The sequence below is a fragment of the Gorilla gorilla genome, chromosome 4, assembly GCF_029281585.2.
Source record: "Gorilla gorilla gorilla isolate KB3781 chromosome 4, NHGRI_mGorGor1-v2.1_pri, whole genome shotgun sequence".
NCBI lineage: Eukaryota > Metazoa > Chordata > Mammalia > Primates > Hominidae > Gorilla > Gorilla gorilla.
Window position 1 is genome coordinate 12,202,947 of NC_073228.2, and position 10,309 is coordinate 12,213,255.

Genomic DNA, 10,309 nt, shown 5'->3' on the forward strand with positions numbered 1-10,309 from the left:
CACCACGCCCAGCTAATTTTTATATTTTTAGTAATGGAGTTTCGCCACGTTGGCCAGGCTGCTCTCGAACTCCTGACCTCAAGTGATCCTCCCGCCTCGGCCTCCCAAAGTGCTGGGATTACAGGCATGAGCCACTGTGCCCGGCCTCACATTCATATTTCTTTGGGTTCAGTACAAGTTGCATCCTGCGGTCACTGCCTTTAGAGGCCCCTGTCCTGTGTGGATGCTGCTTATGGGGACATGTGCACCCCAGGATGGCGAATCTCAGCCCTCTGAAGCAGGAGAAGTAAGACAAAGTAGTGAGATTGCATCCAGAGAGGAATGGGCGAGGGGAATTCAGGATTGAGGCGTGGTCATGAGTCCTTCTCACGCTGCTCCTGCCAGCACTATGAGAGGCGGTGGCACAGGACATTTGTAGGATGCCCTGGAGGAGAAGGGCGGGCAGGAACTGGGCCAGCAACGATGACAAAGCACAGTCTCCAGCCACAGGAAAGCAAAGGGAATGACAAAAGTACTAGCAGAACCCCCAGCCCAACCTAGACCACGGGGTGCTCCAGAGAAACAGCCAATAGATAGAAATATCAGCATTCAAAGAGATTTACTGAAGGCACTGGCTGATGTGATGGTGGGGTCTGGTGAGGCGAGTCCCAAACTGCAGAGCAAGCCTTCCTCAGAGGCAGCCGGCGCGACTCAGACAGGAGCTGGTGCTGCGGTCCACAGGCGGAGTTGCTTCTTTTCAATGAATTGATCAGGCCCACCCAGATTATTCGGGGTAAGCTCCTTCACCTCAAGTCACAGCAGCGACTGGATTTGCGTTTGCCTGAGTACCTGGGGGCTGTGGCCTAGCCGGGGGGAACACCTCAGCCTGACGGATCATCCTTGGGCTCAGCTCCTCAGTGCTCCTGCTGGTCATGCCGGGGTCACTCACATGGCTTCGGCTTGGCTGGGGCTGGATGGCCTGGGATGGCCTTTCTTGCGTGGCTGGTGCTTGGTGCTGGTTGTTGGCGGGGCTGTCTGTCTGCAGCAGGCCAGTGTGGATCCTTTCTTCGGTGGCTCCAATGGAAGCTGAGGTCCCATGTTTGCTGACGTCCCAGGGGCCACAGCAAATTGCATGGAAGCCATGTGAGGTCAACTCCAACCTCTTGACCAGAGGAGTAGCAAACGAGTGACCACACAGGATCTGGAAGAATTTGTGGCCACTTTGGGGGTCATTTGTACCCTCTCCAGAGGGCAAGATCAGAAAACAGTTTAGCAGCCGCTGAGCCTAGCACTGCTTGGATTGTGTTAAATGAGTGGAAGATCCTTAATTTCCTAGACTTGCAGGATGGGGCACTGGCTATTCCCGTGGTGTATTTCCTCCGGCTGCCGCAACAAAGTTCTGTGGCCTGGGAGCCCTTCTAGGGGCTCCCAGAAGTTAATTTTCTCACAGTTCTGGAGGCTGGAAGTTTTAGATCAAGATCTGGGCAGGGTTGGTTTCTTCTCTCCTTGGCTGTAGACGGTGTCTTCTCCCTGCGTCCTCATAGGGTTGTCCCTCTGTGCACATCTGTGTCCTCATCTCATCTCTTCTTTTTTTTTTTTTTTTTTTTTGAGATAGAGTCTCGCTTTGTCACCCAGGCTGGAGTGCAGTGGTGCGATCTCCGCTCACTGCAAGCTTTGCCTGCCGGGTTCACACCATTCTCCTGCCTTAGCCTCCCAAGTAGCTGGGGCTAGAGGCACCCGCCACCATGCCCGGCTAATTTTTTTGTATGTTTTTAGCAGAGATGGGGTTTCACTGTGTTAGCTAGGATGGTCTCGATCTCCTGACCTTGTGATCCGCTCACCTTGGCCTCCCAAAGTGCTGGGATTACAGGCGTGAGCCACTGAGCCTGGCCCTCCCTGTCTCTTAATAACAGCAACAAAAAAAGTAAAAAGTAAAGCATTCCATAGATAATACACGAAAATTTAGATAGAGTAAAGATCACCCAGAAAAAAGCAATATTAATATCTTATATAATTGTTCTTTTTGCATTTTTACATAGGTGATATATGTATACAATCTTTATAATTTCTTCCATCGGCATCAGCACATTAGGGAGCATGTCCTCATATAAGTACACTTCCTTGTAAACATAATTTTTCCTGCTTGTACAATTGTCATTGGATACTCGTCATGACTGAGCATTTATGTGCCAAGGACTGGGACAGCCACTTTACAAAGATGATATCATTTACTCTTTGCCTTCCATTGGTAAGCAGGTAAAATTATTAAATAATAATTTTAGAAATGAAGTCCTTTTGTTTTTGAGACAGAGTGTGGCTGTCACCCAGGCTGGAGTGCAGTGGCACAATCTTGGCTCACTGCAACCTCTTTCCCTCAAGGCTTAAGCAAGGCAGTCCTCCCACCTCAGCCTTCCTAGTAGCTGGGACTACAGGCATGTGCCACCATGCCCAGCTAATTTTTTGTATATATATATATATTTTTTATAGAGACAGGGTTTCTCCATGTTTCCCAGCTGGTCTCAAACTCCTGGGCTCAACCAATCCTCCCGTGTTGGCCTCCCAAAGTGTTGGGATTCTGGACAGGAGCCCCTGCGCCTGGCCTAGCAATGAAGGTCTTAAAGAGATTAAATCACCTGCTGTATTAGTTTCCTGTTGCTGCTGGAACAGATGACCATAAAGTTAGTGACTTAAAACAAGACAAGGCTGGGTGCGGTGGCTCACGCCTGTAATCCCAGTACTTTAGGAGGCCGAGGCAGGTGGATCACGAGATCAGGAGTTTGAGACCAGCCTGACCAACATGGTGAAACCCTGTCTCCACTAAAAATACAAAAATTAGCCAGGTGTGGTGGTGCGCACCTGTAGTCCCAGCTACTCAGGAAGCTGAGGCAGGAGAATCGCTTGAATCGGGAGGCGGAGTTGCAGTGAGCCGAGATTGTGCCACTGCACTCTATCTAGCCTGGGCGACAGAGCAAGACTCAGTCTCAAAAAAAAAAAAAAAAAAAAGAAAGCAAGACAAATGTATTTTCTCACACTTTTAGAGGTCAGAAGTCTGACCCAGGTCTCACGAGGATGAAGCCGAGGTGCTGACCGAGTTGGTTCTCTCTGGAGGCTCCAAGGGATATCTGTTTCCCTGCCTTTCCCAGTTCTTTAAGGACGTCCACATTGCTTCACTCGTGGCGGCCCCTTTTTTCACCTTCAGAGCCAGCAATCATGTTCCGTTGATCTCTGCTCTGACCCTGAAGCTCCTGCCTCCCTCGCATAAGGCCCCCGTGGTTCCATGGGGCCCAGTGTTGTAGGTGCCACCTTGCTTTCCCCAGAGGCCGGCTACTGCCATCACCAGCAGCAGTGGGTGTCGGTGGCACAGTATTCATTGGGGAATTCTACTGCACATTTTTGTCTTAGAGAAGGAACAAGAAAAAAGTGATTCCAGCCCACAGTGAGACTGAGTGCTGGGGGTGGGCGCTCAGGCTCAGGGTTGAGGGGGGAGCTGTACTGCCCTCCGGTGGAATCTGGCCTGTAGATATCCTTGGCTCTGCTTGCACTGTCTGTTTGGAATATAATCCACGAACATAAAACTCACCATTTTACAGTGTAAAATTCAATGGTTTTTAGTATCTTCATAAGCTTGTGCAACCATTGTCACAATCCATTTTAGAACATTTCCACCATCCCCAAAAGAAACTCCCATACTTTCTCTCCCTTCCCCCTGTTCCTGGCAACCCTCAATCTGCTTTCTGTCTCGGCAGATTCGCCTGTTCTGGACATTTCATATAAACGGAATTTCGTGTGGCCTTTTTAAAATTTTTTATTTTTATTTTTATTTTGTGTAGAGATGAGATCTCTCTATGTAGGCCAGGCTGGTCTCAAATTCCTGAGCTCAAGAGATCTTCCCACCGTGGCCTCCCAAAGTGCTGGATTCCCGGCCCTGAGCCACCGTGGCCAGCCAGTATGTGGCCTGTGGTGACTGGCTTTTTGCACTGAGCACGATGTTTTCCGTGTGCACATATGCAGTGGCCTGCATCGGTACTTCAGCTTTTTTATGGCCGAATACAAAATCCACCTGCCTCGGCCTCCCAAAGTGCTGGGATTATAGGCGTGAGCCACCACGCCTGTATTGCATGTGGACACGTTGCGTGTATCCATTCATCTTCCAGTGGACAACTGATGTTGTTTCCACTTTTGAGCTCAGTTCTTATGAATAATGCTGCTAGGAGCATTTGTGTGCAAGTTTTTGTTGGTGTATACCCAGGAGTGGGATTGCTGGTGCCTATGGGAATTCTATGCTTTTTAGGAACTCCCAAACCATCTCCACCGTTTTCTCTTCTCACCAGCACTGTACGAGGGGCCCAATTGCTCCATATCCTCGACAACATTTGTGATTTTCTGCTTTTTTGATTCTAGCCACCCTAGTCGGTGTGAAGCAGCATCTCATGGTGGTTTTGATTTGCATTTCCCTAATCGGCACGTGTGCTTTCTTATTGGAACTGAAATGTAAGAAATGGGATGTTTTACCTAAAAGTTCAGATTTCTGTTATCTCTTGAAAAATGTGAATAAGACTGATCTCCCCGCATGGGCACTGGCCTGCTTCCTCGTTTTCCTACTTCTGTCTGTCATTCTGAATGTTGGGGCCCACCTGACCCTGGCCTCCCAGCGGATGCCCCACATGGAGTGCAATGGGGTTGGCCAGGCACTGCCTGCTGTTGCCAACTCGGTCCCTTTGGGAGCCGTGCACTGCCGTCTGTGCCACCGGTTTCTCTCTTATGGGTCCCTGGAGGGTGGGGACGTGAGTCCAAGAGGAGGTGCGAGTCTCGTCTGCGAAAACCTGCCCAGAGCCAGGGCTTTTCTGCTGGGCATCCTCGGAGCCTCTGGGGAGAGGCCAGGCCAGCGGCTGGCAGCAAGCAATGGAAATGGGGTGAACAAGCGCTTGGGGGCCGGGATGAGGTCAGAGCTTCCAGAGGCTGGCACTCTGGATTTAGATTCAGAATTTGCCGTTGAGTTGGGAGGGGTTGGAGTAGAAGATTCCACGTGGGAAAACTATCAGGACAAAGAGAACTCCAGAGGGAGTGGAGCCTGGCAGGGACCGGTGCTTGGTTGGCAGCTGTGTGACAACGTTATTACATTGTACATATCAAAGGACTTGTTGCCTTGTAGACATACATTAAGTTTTTTTTTTTTTTTTTTTGAGATGGAGTCTTGCTCTGTCACCCAGGATGGGGTGCAGCGGCACGATCTCGGCTCACTGCAACCTCCGCCTCCCAGGTTCAAACAATTCTCCTGCCTCAGCCTCCCGAGTAGCTGGGATTACAGGCGTGTGCCACCACGCCTGGTTAATTTTTGTATTTTTAGTAGAGACGGGGTTTCACCGTGTTGCCCAGGCTGGTCTTGAATTCCTGAGCTCAGGCAATCCCACTCACCTCGGCCTCCCAAAGTGCTAGGATTACAGGTGTGAGCCACTGCACCCAGTCAATTTTTTTTTTTAAGAGATGGAGTCTTGCTCTGTCGCCCAGGTTGCAGTGCAGTGGCGATCATAGTTCCCTGCAACCTCAAAGTCCTGGGCTCAAGTGATCTTCCTGCCTCAGCTTCCCTAGTAGCTGGGACTACAGGCTTTTTGTTTGTTTTTGTTTTGTTCTGTTTTTGAGACAGGGTCTCGCTCTGTCACCCAGGCTGCAGTGCAGTGGCGCAATCTCAGTGCACTGCAACCTCCGCCTACAGGTTCAAGTGATTGATTCTCCTGCCTCAGCCTCCTGAGTAGGGATTACAGACACATACCACCACGCTTGGCTAACTTTTGTATTTATTTTTTTAGTAGAGACAGAGTTTCACCATGTTGGCCAGGCTGGTCTCGAATTCCTGACCTCAAGTGATCTGCCCGCCTCGGCCTCCCAAAGTGCTGGGATTATAGGCGTGAGCCACCGTGCCTGGCCTACAGGCTAATTATTATTATTATTATTATTATTATTATTTTTTGGTAGACACAGGGTGTCACTATGTTGCCCAGGCCTGTCTTGAACCTCTGGCCTACAGCCATTCTCCCACCTGGGCCTCCCAAGTGGTTGGGATTATAGGCGTGAGCCACTGCGCCTGGCCAATGACCACGTAATTTTTCTACCACATTGTCACCCCTCTCCTGTCCTGTCTGTCCCTCTGGTGTCCAGGTTTCTGTAGAGCTTGGGGGCTCTGTCTGGGTTGGCCATGGATGTTTGGAGAGTGAGAATGGAGAGAGGAGCTCTCGGCTTTCTCAGCTGCCTTGGGTGGGGCCAAGCCTGCCCACATCTCGGCTTCCCCTTCTTTGAAAAAGAGGAGATGCTCCTGGCCTGGCCCTCCAAGGGTTATGTCGGCGGGCTGGCCTCCAGCTGAAAGGTGCGACTGGATAACAAAGTGCCAGGTGGTCCTCACCTTTCTAGTGCTTGTTCTCAAGTCCGGAGACACTGGTGGTTTCACTTAAGGAAGAAAAACAAAAACCACCACCTCTGGACAGCAGCAGGGGCCCAGGAGCGCCCTGGGAAAAGAGTGGGGCCGGCCTGGCGGCGGTTACCTGCTGGAGTGAGTGTCTCTTCTGCTTCCCTGTTTCTCCCTGGATCAAAGCAGCGGAGCCACGACCATCTGACCAACAAGACCCAAAGTCCACCCGAACAAAGGTGCATGCCAGCACTTTACCCACCACATCCAGGCCACGTGGGTTATCCACACTGCTGCCCGGGGGGCTGAGGTGTCCGCCCCGGAGCACAGCTGTGGGCGCCCTGTTGTCTCCAGCCCCTTGGGCACTGACTTGGCAGCTATGAAGTCAACAGCTGGAAAGACGGTGTGCGTTTTATGCTGACACAGCTGGGTCTCTTCAAGGCTTGCCTGGACTTGCCCTCTGCCCTCGGTCGCCCCACTGTAGTCGTGGCAGGAAACCTCCCCTGATTACTGGAAGCTGCCCAGGGCTCCCCAGAGCCCCTTTCTCCCGTCTTTGTCAATGCAAAGTTGCGTGAACCCAGACGCAGTTACAGCCAGGACAAGTCCTGCTCCTGGACAAGGCCTTCAGCCAGGCAAGCAGGAGTTCCTTTTGATCTCACCATTTCTCAAGTGCAAGCATTTAGAAATGTCTCCAGCCCTGACTGGGTGTGGTGGCTCATGCCTGTAATCCCAGCACTTTGGGAGGCTGAGGTGGGTGGATCACCTAAGGTCAGGAGTTCAAGACCAACCTGGCCAACATGGTGAAACCCCGTCTCTACTAAAAATACAAAAAAATTAGCCGGGCGTGATGGCAAATGCCTGTAATCCCAGCTACTTGGGAGGCTGAGTCAGGAGAATCGCTTGAACCCGGGAGGCAGAGGTTGCAGCGAGCTGAGATTACGTCATTGTACCCCAGCCTGGGCAACAAGAGCGAGACTCCATCTTAAAAAAAAAAAAAAGAAAGAAAGAAATGTCTCCAGCCCTGAAGCTGGTGGCCAAGTGCCAGGAAGGGGGTGGTGAGATTGAGAGGTATGGGCTGGGGAGGGGTGTGGAGTCCTCCTCAGGCCCAAGTGAGAAGGACCAGTTTGCCTGGGGGGAGGAGACTCACCATTCCCGGATCTGGTCTTGTGTCTTCCTTCTATACTGTGTTTTCCATGTGTATAAAAGTAATATATGCTCTTGGTAAAATATTCATATTTTATGTTTTAAACATTTATGTATATTTAAATGTATTTTATATATTGTTTTCTCTCTAGGATATACAGGCTCATGATAAAAATATATTTATAGCCTGTCTTTTTAATTTTTAAAAATATATTGTGTTTTCCCTATATATAAATGTAACATATGCTCATGGTTAAAAAAAGTTCACAAAATTGAGATATAACTTACATATAGTAAAGAGTACAGCTCTTAAAGAAATAGCTCAATATATCTTTTCCTTCCTTCCTTCCTTGCCTCCCTCCCTCCCTCCCTCCTTCCCTCTCTCCCTCTCTCCCTCTCTCCCTCTCTCCCTCTCTCCCTCTCTCCCTCTCTCCCTCTCTCTTTCTTTGTCAGAGTTTTGCTCTGTTGCCCAGGCTGGATTGCAGTGGTGCAGTCATACCTCACTGCAACCTCTACCTCCCAGGTTCAAGCGATTCTCTGACCTCAACCTCCTGTGTAGCTGGAACTACAGGCGTGCGCCACCACATCTCATTTTTCCTTTTTCATTTTTGTAGAGATGGGCTTCACTTTGTTGCCCAGGCTGGTCTCCAACTCCTGGCGTCCGGCGATCCTCCTGCCTCAGCCTCCCAAAGTGCTGGGATGACAGGCATGAGCCCTCACACCTGCCCTAACATTTTGATGGATGAAGCCAAATTGCCCTTCCAGAAGCTTCTGCTTGTGCCCAGGCACATTGACATGAGGTGAGAGGCCTGTTGTTTCCATTTCTTATCAGCAGTAGCTTTTATCAAGCTTTAAAAGATGCCACAAGATGAAAACTACAACTCCATTTGATTTATCTTCTTTCATTACGATTGAGGCTGACATCTTGGCTATTTGCATACTTCTTTTGAGAATTGTCTGAATATATTATCCAAATCATTTATCCATTGTATTAGGTTACTCATCTTTTTCTGTTGTATTTGTAAGCACTCGTTGTATATTAAAGGCGCTAAGACCATGTATTTGGAAGGCTTGAGAAGGACATAATTTTTTTTGTTTTTTTGAGACAGCGTTTCACTCTGTTGCCCAGGCTGGAGTGCAGTGGCATGATCACGGCTCACTGCAGCTTCCCACTTCCAGGTTTAAGCGATCCTCCCACTCGTAGTTTGAGTCTCTGGGACTACAGATGTGTGCCACCACACATGGCTAATTTTTGTATTTTTTGTAGAGATGGAGTCTTGCTATGTTGCCTAGGCTGATCTCAAACTCTTGGGCTCAAACAATTCACCTGCCTTGGCCTCCCAAAGTGTTGGAATTGCAAGTGTAAGCCACTGCGCCCGGCTGGAAATCTTTTTTTTTTTTTTTTTGAGATGGAGTCTCCCGCTGCCACCAAGGCTGGAATGCAGTGGCTTGATCTTGGCTCATTGCCCCCTCTGCCTCCTGGGCTCAAGTGTTCCTCCCACCTCAGCCTCCCCAGTAGCTGAGACTACAGGTGGGCGCCACCGCACCTGGCTGATTTTTGTATTTTTTTTTTTTAGTAGAGACAGGGTTTCACTATGTTGGCCAGGCTGGTCTCGAACTCCTGACCTCAAGTGATCTGCCTGCCTCAGCCTCCCAAAATGCTGGGATTACAGGCATGAGCCACCTTGCCCAGCCTGGAAATCATTTTATACCTACAGCAAAACATCGGTGATTCTACTGTCCATGTGAAAACTCAACTACCAACCAAGCTGTTCTTTTGCTCCAATATCTCAATCATGCAATCACCAACTTAGATGTTCAAATTTAGTTTTAGTAAATGCTTTAGAAAAAAGTAAACCTGGAATGGGAAGGCACCATCATTTCTCTGCCTTGTGCCTGTAACCTCCTTCACTATTTACCACCCCTCTTTAGGGCCTCGAATCCTGCCTGAGCTCCATGAAGTCTGCAGTGGCGTGAGTGGAAACCTCTGCCTCCACGGTGAAATGTCACTGACTACTGGAAATTAGGCGAATGCATTAGTGCACAGCAGAGGTGGCACGGGGAGCAGTCAATGTGTGTCAGTCTCCCCCCAGCGGACGGTGGCGAGCTGAGATGAGGTTGTGTCTGCCTTTCGGAGGTGGGGGAGAACTTGGCCGATGAGGAGGGGTGGGGGTGGCGTGGTACGGGAGCTTGGTTGAGTAGAAGGAATGGGTGAGGGGGAGGTGGACCAGGAGGATTCCTGATACAATATAAAGACCCAGCTACTGGAGCAGGGGCGCATTTGCTGACCGTGCTAATGTTGGTTCCTACCCATGTTTGTTGACTCCCAAGTTTACTTGGTGACAATATTGAGGCCTGCTGAGGACTAAAGAGAAAGGTGGTTGGTGACGGGGCTCCCAGGATGGGGCCTGGGGGATGATGGGGAACAGCTTATATCCTTCCTTTCTCCAATGTGTTTGATGTCCTTATTCTAGGCTGGGCTGGCCTGATCTTGGGCATCAGTGGCAGCTCTTTGAGCACTTTGCGTTTGGGGCTGAGGCTCTCGAGAACATTTTCTTGGGAACTTTTACTGTTCTTTCTCCTGCATGAAGAGGCTTCCCCCCTCTGCTTCCAGGTGGCTTTGCAATTGAAACTCAACAACGCTGAAGCCCTTCTTCCACACAGCCATGCTGCAGCCTCTCCGTTGCCTTTCCACATCCTTCCAATTAAGCCTTTGGCTTCATTTATGCCTCAACATCCTCCCTCTAGTTCCATTGTGAAATGTTATGGGATAATCCAAGGGACATA

General features: G+C 49.8%; 1 long non-coding RNA gene across 1 annotated transcript; it reads left to right on the top strand.

Moving 5' to 3' along the window:
* Window positions 1-494: 494 nt before the first annotated feature.
* Window positions 495-9,644, top strand: LOC129533520 (uncharacterized). Its single transcript, XR_008679802.2, has 3 exons — window positions 495-772; window positions 8,137-8,322; window positions 9,455-9,644. It is a non-coding gene; the product is annotated as an uncharacterized lncRNA (long non-coding RNA).
* The last annotated feature ends 665 nt before the right edge of the window (window positions 9,645-10,309 follow it).